This window comes from Danio rerio, chromosome 17 (assembly GCF_049306965.1).
Source record: "Danio rerio strain Tuebingen ecotype United States chromosome 17, GRCz12tu, whole genome shotgun sequence".
Classification (NCBI taxonomy): Eukaryota; Metazoa; Chordata; class Actinopteri; order Cypriniformes; family Danionidae; genus Danio; species Danio rerio.
Window position 1 is genome coordinate 37067996 of NC_133192.1, and position 14861 is coordinate 37082856.

General features: G+C 35.3%; 1 protein-coding gene across 3 annotated transcripts in view; it reads right to left on the reverse strand.

Annotated features, from left to right (window-relative positions):
- The window catches only part of rnf144aa (ring finger protein 144aa), a 71165-nt gene extending 58202 nt beyond the window's left edge, over window positions 1-12963 (reverse strand). For all 3 annotated transcript variants that reach the window (XR_012392812.1, XR_012392811.1, XM_005158736.6), the window contains exon 1: window positions 12861-12963. The gene's annotated coding sequence lies outside the window, so the exon portion shown is untranslated. The remainder of the gene's footprint in view (window positions 1-12860) is intronic.
- Window positions 12964-14861: the final 1898 nt, after the last annotated feature.

Consider the following 14861-nt stretch of genomic DNA (forward strand, 5'->3'; position numbering starts at 1 on the left):
CCTCTTTCTCCCCTGCTCTGCCGGCCATGCCCACTCCCCCCTCTGCTCCCACGCCCATCTCGGAGCATTTTTTTTAAAAATTCAGAGGTAGACTAGAACCGAAAGAAGGGGCTTTTATGGTCTTTTAAAGAGCTCCAAAAAGATACTGTTTGACAACCTGCATGTAGTAGACCACATAAACCTAAACCATAAACCATAAACATAAACCAAATCCTGCAGTTTGAGATGTGAAAAACAAACATGCAAATCACAGAAGTGCAGATACAACAGAGGAATAAATTCTCAAACAGAATATCATGGAGAGCTATAAAAATCTGATCAAAGATGGGAGGACATATTGTAAAGGTCAATCCCTTCCGAAACAGTTCTCTAATGATTTGAGTTCACTCGTCTGGCATGTACAGATGGTGGAAAACATTTTCCAGTGTGACTAAAGCATACCATTATCTCCAAGGATGAATATGATTAAAACAGAATCAAACAGTAAGAAATGTAACCTCACTGTAGAAGACAAAAACTTGAATGAAGAAGAAGAAAAAACATAACATGTCAGAATAAAAGTAAATCAAATTATGGCTAAACATCTTCCTCCTCAGAAGCCTTGCGGCAGACCATTTGCGCCTGAAAAATTAAGAGGATATGACAAGAATGCTGTGGAGTACTTATTTCTATTGACACAATCAGAAAGCGAGAGCCTGAGGTAATCTGTGAATGCCATCTGTTGTCACTCAAGGTTTTGCAGCTCAAAAAAAAAGCACTACAATTTATTACAGAGAAAATATAAGTTCAAACCATTAATTTTACATCAACAAAAAACACTTACAACATAAAAGAAACATATAGCATACAAAAGCACAAACAATGATGTCAACATCTGAATATGAAAAGATGTTTTCAAGATTCAAATGCACATTTTCTCCATCGTTACTTCAAAAACTTTATAATGAAGAGTACAGTAGTAGCCTATAGGCAACAGCTGTGAATAACAAGCTCTGAATCACAGCCGTTGAGGTCAGGATGTGCCCTAACTAGTCTTCTTTAGCAAACACACCCTTTCTGGGGGACAATTTATACACAAATTCCTTATTGTCCTAGCCTGACACACAGTGCAGCATCTCACAGTTGAGTAGAAACTGAATGACTGTCTTAAAAATAATTTATTATTACCTTATTGTGCGAAAAACAAATAAAAAAAGTAGGCACAAAATGTTCTGTCTCACATAAAAACCTTACAGAACTGATCTCCTGTGTTTAAAGAGGTATTTTTTGCAGCTCAGCGGATGAGTCAGATTTCACTGGTTTGCTGAGACAATCAAAGTTCTAGTAAAAATGTGGCGTGAAGCCCCAGCAGCTAACAAGCATTTGAAAAATGGTGAGAAGATTTAAGTAGCTGAAAAAGGTGAGATAAGTTATGCGCAATAAATAGGGCTGGGAGATACAGTATGGCAAAAAAATCTTGTATAAGCAAGTAAGCCATCTCATATCCTGATTATTGTTATTTATTTGTGTATTCAAATAATTCATAGTTTAATTATACACTAATGAGGGCAGCATGGTGGCTTAGTGGTTAGCATTGCCGCCTTACAGCAATAAGGTCACTGGTTCGAGTACCAGGCCAGGGGCTCTGTGGGGTTTGCATGTTCTCCCCATGTTGGCGTGGGCTGCCTCTGGGTAGTTGGCGGTTCATTCGACTGTGGCAATAGATAAGAGAGTAAAGACTGGTTTTCTGTGTCGAGTGATCAGCATGACCCACAGCGCCTGCCTTGCGCGTAGCTGTGCATTTATACTTCTGCATGCTGTTGTGTTGTTGTTGTTTTGTTCTGTCTGACCGCTACAAGCAGCTAAAACTTTAATCATAAGGTGAACTCAAAACAACACTTTTCATCTAGAGCTACTTCACGGGACTCGACACTTGTAAACACTCGCTCCAACGGGTTTGCGTGGCTCTCGATCTCACTACCAAGCGGGCCTATCACAGAGCTTGTGCTATGCATCGTTGCAACATGTACTGTAGTTACATTTTTTGAGAGGTGCGCGTTGGCGTCAGCCACGACGAGGGCTATGTGACCATACTAAGGCTGTGCCGGAGCATATGCATGTGCTTCGTGCAGAAGTATAAATCAGCCTTAAACCGAAGTAAAATTCATATGTGATAGTTAAAAAGATATATCTAAAAGAGATTAATATAATATTAAAATATAAAAACAATAATAATAATAAACGTTAATTTTATATACGCCTTTAAAAGTGACATCTCAAGGCACTTTGCAGACATAAAATGTACAGCAGTAAAAGACACAAGGATGAATGAAAAAAAATTATAATACAACATAATTAAAATGCATAAAATAATAATAGTAATAGATCTAAAAATCATAAAATAGTCAAAAGTAAGATCATAAAATCAAGTTAATGCTACCTTAAAAAAGTAAGTTACTAGAGATGATTTAAAAACACTCAGGGATACTACAGTGTGAATATCAGAGGGTAAGGTGTTAATAAAATATAAGAAAAATCAAAAACTAATGAATACAGGCCCAACAAAAAATATTGTGAAAGGAAATGCAAATGTTACATAAAAATAAATAAATAAAACAAAAGTATTTGCATATAGAAGTCAGCAACTTGGTCAATTCAATAGGGTATATGCAGAAGTATGCGGAAGGAGTTTGTCAGTTAGCTGGGTCAAGCACTTCCGCTGAACTGTATGCCTTAATAAAATTTGTATAAGGTCTGTTAATCTTCAACTGTCTGATTGATATATGATAGAAAGTGGGTCTCAGATTTTACAAGAAGCACTGCATTAAATTTAATTTTCCTGCGCTATGTCTTTAAAATATGAACATTTATTTTACTCCAGTATTTTCAATGGTGTTTTTGCGCTAGCCTGCTAATCTTGATGGGCAAATACGTGTAATCAGCTTTTCTTCTCGTTTGACGCTTGAACAACTAAATAAATGCTGAAGTCTGTTTAACTGATTATATTTTAATTACATTACAACATTGATGCTGTAAAAGGAACTATATAAAATTTTAAAAAGTCACATTAACCATTGACCGGAAGTTTATCGGGATGGAAAGAAACATTAGCTGTGCATAATATACTCTATCCTGATTTGCGGTTTCTGTATCTGCAATGATTCCAGTTAAAAATTACATAGAAAATAGAAAAAGAATAAACCACATTTTCAAAGATTTTTTTTTTCATTTTTAGTGTGTTTATGTTCTAAAAAAGTAAAATGACTGCATAAAACAGTGAATCGAACACCACAAACAGGGGCATACCATTTTAATCACAATGAAAATTAGCTTATTTATTGCTGCATTCCCCATCACTTTGGCTTTTAGAATTTGGACAGTGTTGTGTTTTGTGAGGCAAAGTGAGGCAAAGCTCTGCATGGGTTTACAGCCATCAGTGCCTGATGAGTTCACACGTTGCCATCGAGCTATTAACATGCAAATGTCTCATTCTATCACCAGCCACATGTGGCTATGCTTGATGCTACAGGGCTGGTGTGAGCTGCCAGGTTTTGAGTGGGTACCAACTGTGAGAAGCGAATGAATAAAAAATAACACCCGTCAAATAGGTACAGTACACTGCAGTTAACTGTTTCACATCAGGCAAACCTGCAACAAGCTTGTTCACCAAAAGGCCAAACATCACACACAGCGTGAACTTGAAGTTGGTTACCAACAGTTTTTAGATTTGGGATGACCCACTTTGAAACTTCCAAACAGTGCAACGTCTTAAAAAATTAAAAACAAGCATGTCAATGGGCGAGGCAGTGGCGCAGTAGGTAGTGCTGTCGCCTCACAGCAAGAAGGCTGCTGGTTCGAACCTCGGATCAGTTTGCATGTTCTCCCTGCCTTCGTGTGGGTTTCCTCTGGGTGCTCCAGTTTCCCCCACGGTCCAAAGACATGCGGTACAGGTCAACTGGGTGGGCTAAATTGTCCGTAGTGTATGAGTGTGTGTGTAAATGTGTGTGTGGATGTTTCCTAGAGATGGGTTGCGGCTGGAAGGGCATCCACTGCATAAAACTTGCTGGATAAGTTGGCAGTTCATTCCGCTGTGGCGACCACGGATTAATAAAGGGACTAAGCCGACAAGAATATGAATGAATGAAAGTGTGTCAGTGTTATTAACATGCGATTTTAGGGATCCACTCAAATGAAAGCAGCGAAGACGCATGTTCAAATGAGTCTCTTGTGATCACATGTGTTCACTTTTTACTGTAGGTTTATTTTTAACAAGCTTTGAAAGGGGTCATAAGTGTCCAAGCTCCAAATATTTTACACTTGTACTCACACTAAAAATAGCTGGTTTGTTGCAACCCAATGTCAAGTTTGTTTATATTTAACCCAATGTCAGGTTTCACAACCAGATTTTTTTTTTAGAATGTAGCATTTTTTGGTCAGCCTAATGAAAACACAGTACAGGTTTAAAAAGGACATGAAAGTAAAAAATTTGGCTTTTCAGATTCAGTAACCAGATCGACAGATTATAGGAAGAGTAGGATTATCCTTACTCTTACTTCAAATTCACTTCATAACATGTCAAGTGTTCAACATCACTTCTTTTTGTGACCAGATGTAGTTTCATGGGGGTGCAAAAAAAAGTTGAAAATGCCCTGTAAATTTTCAAACAATTTCCAAAAATATTCGTTGGAAACTTCATCTGGGAAATTTTCCAATTTACAAAGAGTTTATGAGAATTTACAGAAACTTATTGTCATGTACAAGAAACCAGTCTAAGATGATTCGCGTTTTATGACATGGCGTGTTATCCTGCTGGAAGTAGCCATCAGAAGATGAGTACACTGTGGTCACAAAAAGATGGATATGGTCAGCAACAATACTCAGGTAGGCTGTGGCGTTTAATTGCTCAATTGTGCTCAGTTGATACTAATGGGCCAAAGTGTGCCAAGAAAATATCCCCCACACCATTACACCACCACCAGCCTGTACCATTGATAAAAGGCAGGATGGATTCATGCTTTCATTGTGTTGATGCCAAAATCTGAACCTACCATTCGCAGCAAAAATTAAGACCTATCAGACCAGACAGTGTTTTTCCAGTCTTTATTTAACTGAAATTGCATTAAAAGTGATCGTTTTAACTGAGATTATCGTTGGTGCTCTGAACGCACAACACGTTGAAACTTGAGGCCAATGGGCAGAAGACCACATCGGGGGCCACTCCTGTCAGCTACAATTTGCACAGGCTCACCAAAATTGGACAATAGAAGATTGGAAAAATGTTGCCTGGCCTGATGAGTCTCGATTTCTGCTGCAGCATTGGGATAGTAGGGAATTTGGTGTCAACACCATGAAAGCATGTATCCATCCGGCCTTGTATCAATGGTTCAGGCTGGTGGTGGTGGATTAATGGTGTGGGGGATATTTTCTTGGCACACTTTAAGCCCATTAGTACCAATTGAGCATCGTGTCAATGCCACAGCCTACCTGAGTATTGTTGCTGACCATGTCCATCCCTTAATGTACACAGTGTACCCATCTCCTGATGGCTAATTGCAGCAGGATAATGCGCCATGTCATTAAGCGTGAATCATCTTAGACTGGTTTCTTGAACATGACAATGAGTTCGCTGTACTCAAATGGCCTCTACAGTCACCAGATCTCAATCTCAAAGGACATTTGGGATGTAGTGGAACAGGAGATTCGCATCATGAATGTGCAGCGGACAAATCTGCAGAAACTGCATGATGCTATCATGTCAATCTGGACCAAAATCTTTTAGAAATATTTCCAGTACCTTGTTGAATCTGTGCCACGAAGCATTAAGGCAGTTCTGCAGGCAAAATGGGAACCAACCTGGTACTAGTAAGATGTACCTAATTAACTTATTCTTATAAAAAACACTCAAGATGGTGCAATGTTGTAATTTACTTTTGCTAAAAAGAATTACATAAATGAATACTGTACTATTATACAGGACTCTTTGTCTCTCTGTGGATGCATATGAGTTATCGTCAATGACATTGTCAATATTATTCCAATAAAACAGACAGTGACAGTTTAAGTCTATATCACCCATCCCAACAAATTCGACAGTTCTTTCAGTAGCAGATCCACCAGACCAGTTTAACCTGATAATAACGTTGAATTGCTTGAGTCTATTGCAGTGACCCATTTATTTATTTCCTGAATCCCAAGGTGTTCCTGGCACACTCACTTTGGAAAATGATTTTGCACATATGCAGCTTTTGTACACGAGGCAACTGGGACTTATCCTGGGAAATATCTGACTCAATCAGATGTGAACCCAGCTGAGGTCACCTACTGCCATGAGCCAGTCTCATGTCTGCATTAAAAAGCTTGGCCATAATAACTCCTTCCTCATCCACAGCTGATGGGCAGCAACAATGCAGCTTTTGATATCACCGATAGGCAATGATGGCTGACTAATAGAGAAAACACTGTAATGTTTTATTAAGGGGCTGCATTTAGGCAACTCTCACATTTCAGCGAAAACCCCTTAACACTTGCTTTTTGCAAAAAACGATCTCTTCTGCAATAACAGTTTGGAATTGGTATTCAGCAGTAACTGATATCTTGAGGTAAACAATATACGAATGGAAAAGTTGATTGTCCTTCATTATTCATCAGTTGCCATGGCAATAAGTTCCAGAGTTAAACCGTCTGTTGCCATACTGCCTTTTGTAATTAAATTGGAAAATGGAGCCTTGCATCTCAATTCACAGCTTTAAGTGCTCTGGAACACATTTACTGCATCAGATGTATGAGTTTGGAAAGTTTGAAAGGTCAAACAAGGCCGTATTATGCTTAAAATGGAGTGTGCTGGTCTGCGTAGCTCATCTAGGTTCAATCACATTAGCAAAGCTACAGTAGATTGTGTCTTACGGTAATGTCCATTACGACATCACCGTAAGACACAGTTGCAGTCAGGTGGATTAAATGTGACAGCCAGGAAGAGTTGCTAAATATTCAATATGACCAGGTCAGGCCATCAAGCAAATGAAGTGTAACACCTTATTGTTTTTAATGAACAAATGTTACTAACACACATTTGAGGGTATTGCTACTGTAGGGCTACACAATTAATTGTATATTAACTTTTTAAAATAAATGATTACCAGTTGACTAAGTTATTCATTATTTAAATGATTTAATTGTCAATTGAATGTTTTATATCAGTGTTTCTCAACCATGTTGCTGGAGGACCACCAACACAAAATTTTTTTGATGTTACAAACATTACATGTCTTTCAGTCTCTGCTAATGACAACCTGCTAATGACAATGGTACGGTTTATTTAAAAAAATAAGTTCATCATTTCACTTTATCATGTTCTTTAAATTGAATAATAATAATTATAATAATAAGAATCATAATAACAATAATAATAATAATAATATTTCCTTACATTTATATAGCACAATGCTGGACATTCAAAGCACTTTACACATTTTTTAAGAGGAATCTCCTCATCCACCACCAGTGTGCAGCATCCACCTGGATGACATGACGGCAGCCATATTGCGCCAGACTGAACATCACACACCAGCTGAATGGTGGAGGAGACAGGGTGATGTTGCCAATTATGATATGGGGATGGTTGGTAGTGATGGGAAGTTCGGATCATTTTACTGACTCGGAGTTTCGTTCATCAAGATCATCTTTTTTCGAGTCAATTTTTTCATTTGGTTCAATTTGCCAAAATATTATTAAAATGTTATGAATTGCTTCCAAACACATCTACAACTAGCCCAAAAGGTTGATCACATGACAAATAATTCATAAATAGAATACTATAAAAAGGAGAAAATAATAACTCAATGTTTACCTGCTCTTTTGTCTAAGAAGGTATTGTTCTTTTTCCGGCTAAAAATGCATGTTATTGGCCCGTAATGAACGAATGACTCTGACCCGATACAGGACTCAAGAGGTGAACGGATCAACTCTTTTTCCGGCTCTAAACGCAAATGATTGGCTTCTGCCTTTCTGTGATGAACGACTCAAAAGACTTGAAATGAACAATACCACCTGCATAAATGTACGCACACGCGGATGAACGAATCACTCCCTGAGAGGACTCGTAGTTCCCGAGTCATATTGAAGATTCATTCAAAATGAACGAATCGTTCATGAACGACCCATAACTAACGGTTAGAATGCCCAGATGGAAAGAGACCAGTAGGCAAATTTGGACAAGATGCAATCTTTTTGAAGGACATTCTGGATTTTTAACAACCATAGAGTCAGGACCTCGGTTTAACTTCTCATCCAAAAGACGGCGCTCAAAGAGCAGTATAGACTTCCCTTCACTATACTGGGGCATTAGGACCCACACAGACCTCAGGCTGAGCACCCCCTACTGGTCTCACTAAAACCACTTCCAGCAGCAACCTAGCTTTCCCATGGTGGTCTCCCATCCAAGTACTGACCAGACGCAGTGCTTGCTTAGTTTCACTGGGTGACTATCTGAGAGCTGCAGAAAGCTAGCTGCTGGTTCTGTTTTTTGAATCAAAGATTAGTCCTTTAATTACTGCCTTGTGCCCCTATACATACACAATCTGTTTCTATCGGCTACTTGAACGAGAATTGTTTTTCACTAGACTGACATTTTTAAGCTATTTCATGGGGGTAGCACTATGTTTGCACTATTATTATTATTGTTATTATTATTATTATTATTTAATTTGCTTGCTACTGCTGCTGCTGGGTCAACACAACCTTTGGCTGAACTGTAGCATTTGTGGGCTACTGTAAACAATGGAAATAAAGAGAAAAGTCAGAGTCTGTTTTTTGTTTGCTATTCAAGCCATCACTGATTTCACTTTCTGAAGGGCGAATACTGTTGTACTTCAGAAAGACTATTTATGGCATGGAAAGACATGTCCTCATTTTGGGAGTGTCATTCTGACTGTTATGCCTAACGCTTTTATCTTATCTCTGTTCTTCTGTTTTTGTGTGAAGTTGCAAAACTGTATGTCGCATACAGTGCATGGGGTCATTAACATTATTGAAATATATTTATTTACACACACACATATATATATATATATATATATATATATATATATATATATATATATATATATATATATATATTGAACTCAAGAAACATATGGATAATATAAAAATATTTTAAAAATATTAAAAAATACATTTTATATATTTCTTCTAGATATTGAAAATCAAAAAGCATGACTGATCAAATTAATTCTCAAAACATTTCTGTTTTAATTTTACATTCAGCTTTTTCTTACTTAATACAAATATATTATCAGGTATGGTGTTAATAAAGTTTTTTTAAACTAAATTTAAACAGTAATTGAGTGATACAACAACTTCTTTACAGCTAAACTGCACTGCATACATTGGATTTATTCATCCAAAATTCTATGACATTATAATGTGACCATGAATTGTAGTTTTATAATACAATTTATTAATTAATCCATGTTTTCCACAGGCCTTTTGAATTGTCTGTTGAATGTTTAGCCAAGAATGTGAGCTGTTGTTTTAATCATTTAATAGGCACATATACTTTTGAGAAGGTTTTGTAGATGTGAGAATGGCTCTGTGTTCACAAAGGGGACAGTATTTATCTGAAGAGTGTTATCTTAGTGCTGGATTTGTAATTCAGTAATGATATTTATTTGATATTTAATGATATCAAATAAATATTTCAGTAATGTTAATGACCCCATGCACTGTATGCGACATACGTACGTGTATATATATATATATATATATATATATATATATATATATATATATATATATATATATATATATATATATATATATATATATATATATATATATATATTGCACATGCTGTTTTTAAATTCAAAGTGCATAGAATAGTTTTTCCCGAAAGGCAGAATGAGGCACAGATGGAGTTGCTTTAAATACTCTGTCAAGCACATAGTCAAATCCAGCACTAAGATAACACTCTTCAGATAAATACTGTCCCCTTTGTAAACACAGAGCCATTCTCACACTTACAAAACTTTCTCAAAAGTATGTGTGCCTATAAAATGATTATAACAACAGCTCACATTCTTGGCTAAAACATTCAACAGACAAATCAAAAGGCCTGTGGAAAACATGGATTAATTACTAAATTGTATAATAAAACTAAAATTCATAGTCACATTATAATGTCATAGAATTTTGGATTAATAAATCCAATGTATGCAGTGCAGTTTAGCTGTAAAGAAGTTGTTGTATCACTCAATTACTGTTTAAATTTATTTAAAAATATTATTATTAACACCATACCTGAAAATATATTTGTATTAAGTAAGAAAAAGCTGAATGTAAAATTAAAACAGAAATGTTTTGAGAATTAATTTGATCAGTCATGCTTTTTGATTATCAATATCTTAAAGAAAGAAATATATAAAATATATTTGTAATATTTTTTATATATTTTTATATTATCCATATGTTTCTTGAATTCATTTGATCAGTCATGATTTCGATTATTAATATCTGAAAAAAAAGAAAGAAAAACAGAATATGAGAGAAAAACATGTCAAATGTTCGTAACACTCAGACTGCTCAGAATTTTGCAAAATGTAAAACTCTGAATAAATCATTAAATAGTAATCTTGTCTGAATTAGGATTTGGATTCCGCATATTAATGAATGTAGAGTGTTGACAAATACTAGAAGGCTGACACAGGCACTGGGATATGTAAACACTTGCAGTTAGCAACATGTGGTGTTGTCAAAGCATTGCAGCCACTAGTTACTCGAACAGACCAATGGGAGTAAAGAGTTTTCCTTGTTTTCTTGCAAACTGACTGAAACTGTTATGGAAAACTGCAACTGTACCCTGTAAAGAAACCAAACCAGGGCTCTCACAGAAAGATGCTAACTTTAACAACCTCCTTAACTAATACTGATATTTCCCCTTAACTAACACTGATATTTATGATTTCTCAGTGTGATAAGTGTGGTTACCATGGTTTGAAAAATTCAAGGTTTTAAAACCGCCAGTTTTCTGTACCGTTCCTTAGGTATATGTAAGTTTTATTTGCTTGTTTGTTTGTTTGTTTTTTGTTTGTTTTTTTACATTTTTTTCACAACTATTTTATTTAGTTTTTTTTGCAACAGTATCTCCAACAGAAAAAAAAAACTCTACATTAAAAGCTACTGGTCCAAAGTATTTTGGACATTTAAAAAGAACTTATTTTAGTAATCACAGTAATAATCACAATAACGTGATACCGGGAAACTGTAATATTTTATCCAAGGTTATCATACCGTCAGAATCTTATACTGGCCCATGCCGAGCATCCACTATATTTCATTATATGGATACCAGCTAAAATCTACTAAAGAAACAAGTCACCTACATCTTGGATGGTCTGAGAGTGTCATTTTGGGTGAACTATCCCTTTGAAAGGTCATGCTAAAATTTTTAACTTACTGTGTGGACTTGATGAACTGGCATTTTGATATTAAAAGTAATTAAAATATAATTAAGCACTTTTTGTTATAATATAACAATATAATATAATATAATATAATATAATATAATATAATATAATATAATATAATATAATATAATATAATATGGGTGTTTCCCAGTGCTGGGTTGTGGCTGGAAGGGCATTCACCACATAAAACATATACCAGAGTAATTAAAGGTTCATTCCGCTGTGGCAAGCCTTGATAATTTAGGGTCTAAGCCGAAGGATAGTGAGTAAGAAATATAATATAATATAATATAATATAATATAATATAATATAATATAATGTTAAAGTTAAGGTCTTCACCTCTTACAGTTGATTCCAACCAACTTTCAAAACAAATGTACACCCTAACACAAACCCCTTACCATGACATGTCAACAGATACACTTTAAAATTCAACATAGTGCAGTAGGTCACCAATCTCAGTCCGGGAGGGCCGGTGTCCCTGCAGGGTTTAGCTCCAACTTGCCTCAACACACCTGATAGGATGTTTCAAGTGTCTAGTAAGACCAGCTTGTTCAGGTGTGTTTGATTAGGGTAGGTGCTAAAATCTGCAGCACACCGGCCCTCCAGGAACAAGTTTGGTGACCACTGGATCAAACATACAGCTTTTCCAACCCATGGTACCCAGTTCAGTCTTTCCCAAACACTACTTAGTGTTTCAAATTTTTTAAAAAGATTTTTAAAAAGCATTGAAAATCTTCATAACTCAAAGCTACTGTCTTTCCATGGGTTGTTAATGTCAAAACTTAACCTACTGTCAAGCTATGAAACACAACCACCATCCTACACTACGTACAGAGCACCGACACATGAACTAAAGCACATCCACTCATTAAAAAAACACCAAGAATGGGCCATTTCAGATATTTGCATCATCTGACCGGACGGGCCAAGGGTCCCATGATCCCGAAACAGAGTGTACCGCTGCCTAGGCAGTTTTTTGGGGGCACCACAGCAGCATTTTTCGCACATCAAGATGACAAGAACTGTTATCTTCATAGGAGGCACAAAATAATATAAAAGCCAGCCAACCTCAACGTGATAGAAAAGATGCACCTACATAATAACAGCAAACAGCCATATTTAGACATCAAACGGGTAAACAAATCTGCACGGGGGCAGCACATCCAGGAAGAAAGTGGAGATTTGCCCGTTATGGCTAAACGTAGGTCGTGAAGCGTTGCTAAATAAAATAAAACCGACATTTCATGATCTATACTGACCTGCTGATATTTACATTTGCCTTTAAAAGGATGAACGCTGCACAAATGCTACTGCATTACTGAAAGTCAATATACTGGCGTGTACAGTGGATAAGAAAACACTGTAGTTTAAAACGGACACATTAAGCATGGCCATCCAAAACTGTAAGAGGGTTTTACCTTATGTGTTCATGTAGTTTTGCAGGCAGATATGAGAATCAGCTGATCTGTCGGACGCGCTGTGAAGACGCCATTAGTCGGAGTATTTCCTAGTGCTATGCTGTACAGACAGCCTGTATGTCTATATATGCGGTGAGCGTGCGCGCGTGTGTGTTTGTGTGAGAGAGAAGAAAAAGTGCAGTTCTAGCGCCCTCTGTTGGGAGCAATACACACAAACTGCCACGGTGCTCTTGAAAAAGATATTTGGAACCCTTTCAAATAAAGGGAGATGTGTTGAGGTCAGGCCCGTAGCCAGCCTATTGAAAGGAGTAGTTCTTTTTTATTTTTTTCTCAGAAAGTGGACTTAATTCGCCTAGTTTTCTATTAAATTATGAGGTTCAAATACTGCATTTTAGTGACATTTTAAACACCAATCTTACTGGATCATCTTGTCAGATGGTGATTATAATAACCACATTATTTGATGCAACAAAAGTATTTCATACATTTTTGTCTGTCTTCAATTCTATTTTCCCATGAATGTGTTTATTTACAAATGTGCATTTAAACTATGTTATAACCGTTGTATAAATAATGTTGAGCTTTTTTTCTTTTTTTCTTTTTAATTTTTCATAAAAAAATGTTGAGCAAAGAAATATGAAAATATGCTTGCTTTTAAAATACACAATTATTATAATTTTAAAAGCAAAACAAAACAAAAACAATTAGGAATGTGTTAAAACTTTTTTTTTAAATTAAAAACTGTAGCCTATAGGGCCTGAAAGAATCTGTGGACGTTTTACATATTTCTGCGCAGAATTTTGTAAAAGATCTGTGGATTAATGCTAAATGATTTTGAGATTATCATAACTAAAAACTTAAATATATGAAATAAAAAATAAGACTTTTTATAACTTTGATTGAATGTTTACAATGCAAATTCAATAAGATCACCTTGATTGGTAAACAAAGAAAGTCCTCTCTTATATATATATATATATATATATATATATATATATATATATATATATATATATATATATATATAAATAAATATAAAAAATATACAAACTGTATTGTAAATAAACCATATAAACATATTCTTATTTGTTAATAATATTACTGAAATTAATTAAAAAACTGAATAAATATGTTACACAAGTGAATAAATAATTAAATTCAATTCAATTTATAAAATAAATAAACTTGAATAAACTTAATGATGGGCTAAAAATCTGTGGAAAACTACAGATTTCTGCATGCTCAGGTTCCATGTGGGCCTACCTATTGGCAAATAACAAACTGGCAAGTTCATTTCCTCAGTCAGAATCTGTCCATTTGAATAATGAAACATTACATTTGTCTTAAAGCTGCCTTCTATTGGTTATATTCACAATTTATGAGGGCATACTGTAAAAAAAGTGACAAAAGTGCTTGTATAGGAGCTAAATTCTGAACTTTGTAGAGGGGTGATCTTTCGAATCATACGAACCCTCCCCTGGCTACGGGCCGATTTAAATGCAGTTAATTCTTATGTTTTTAACTAAAAGTGTAACATATCTATATGGACAGAATCTTTAAAAGTGCCTCAAATCAGGAGTTGTGCTGGGTAGATTACTTATGTTCCACAAATCGTTATAAATGTACTTTTGTGCTTGAAGCAATTCAGTTACATAATAAATGTAGTTGACCAATGGATTATTATTAATTATTATTATTATTATTTTACTAATTATTAATAATATTAATTTTTAAAAATATTTTTCCCCAGTTTTTTGTTTGTGTACTTGATGTTAAGTATTGGTGTTTATTGTATTAAGCATGTCATTCTGTGAAGCACCACCATGTCAGAATGAATGTAAACCAATGTAAGTTTGTTTAACTTAATTTTAAATTATTATAAGTTGACTGTACTTATATTGTAAGTCAAGACTTCTTGAACAAGTTGATATAATGCAAAATATTACTGAAAACAACAATACAGTTGTTGTAATAACACTTAATTTTATTTCATTCATTCTT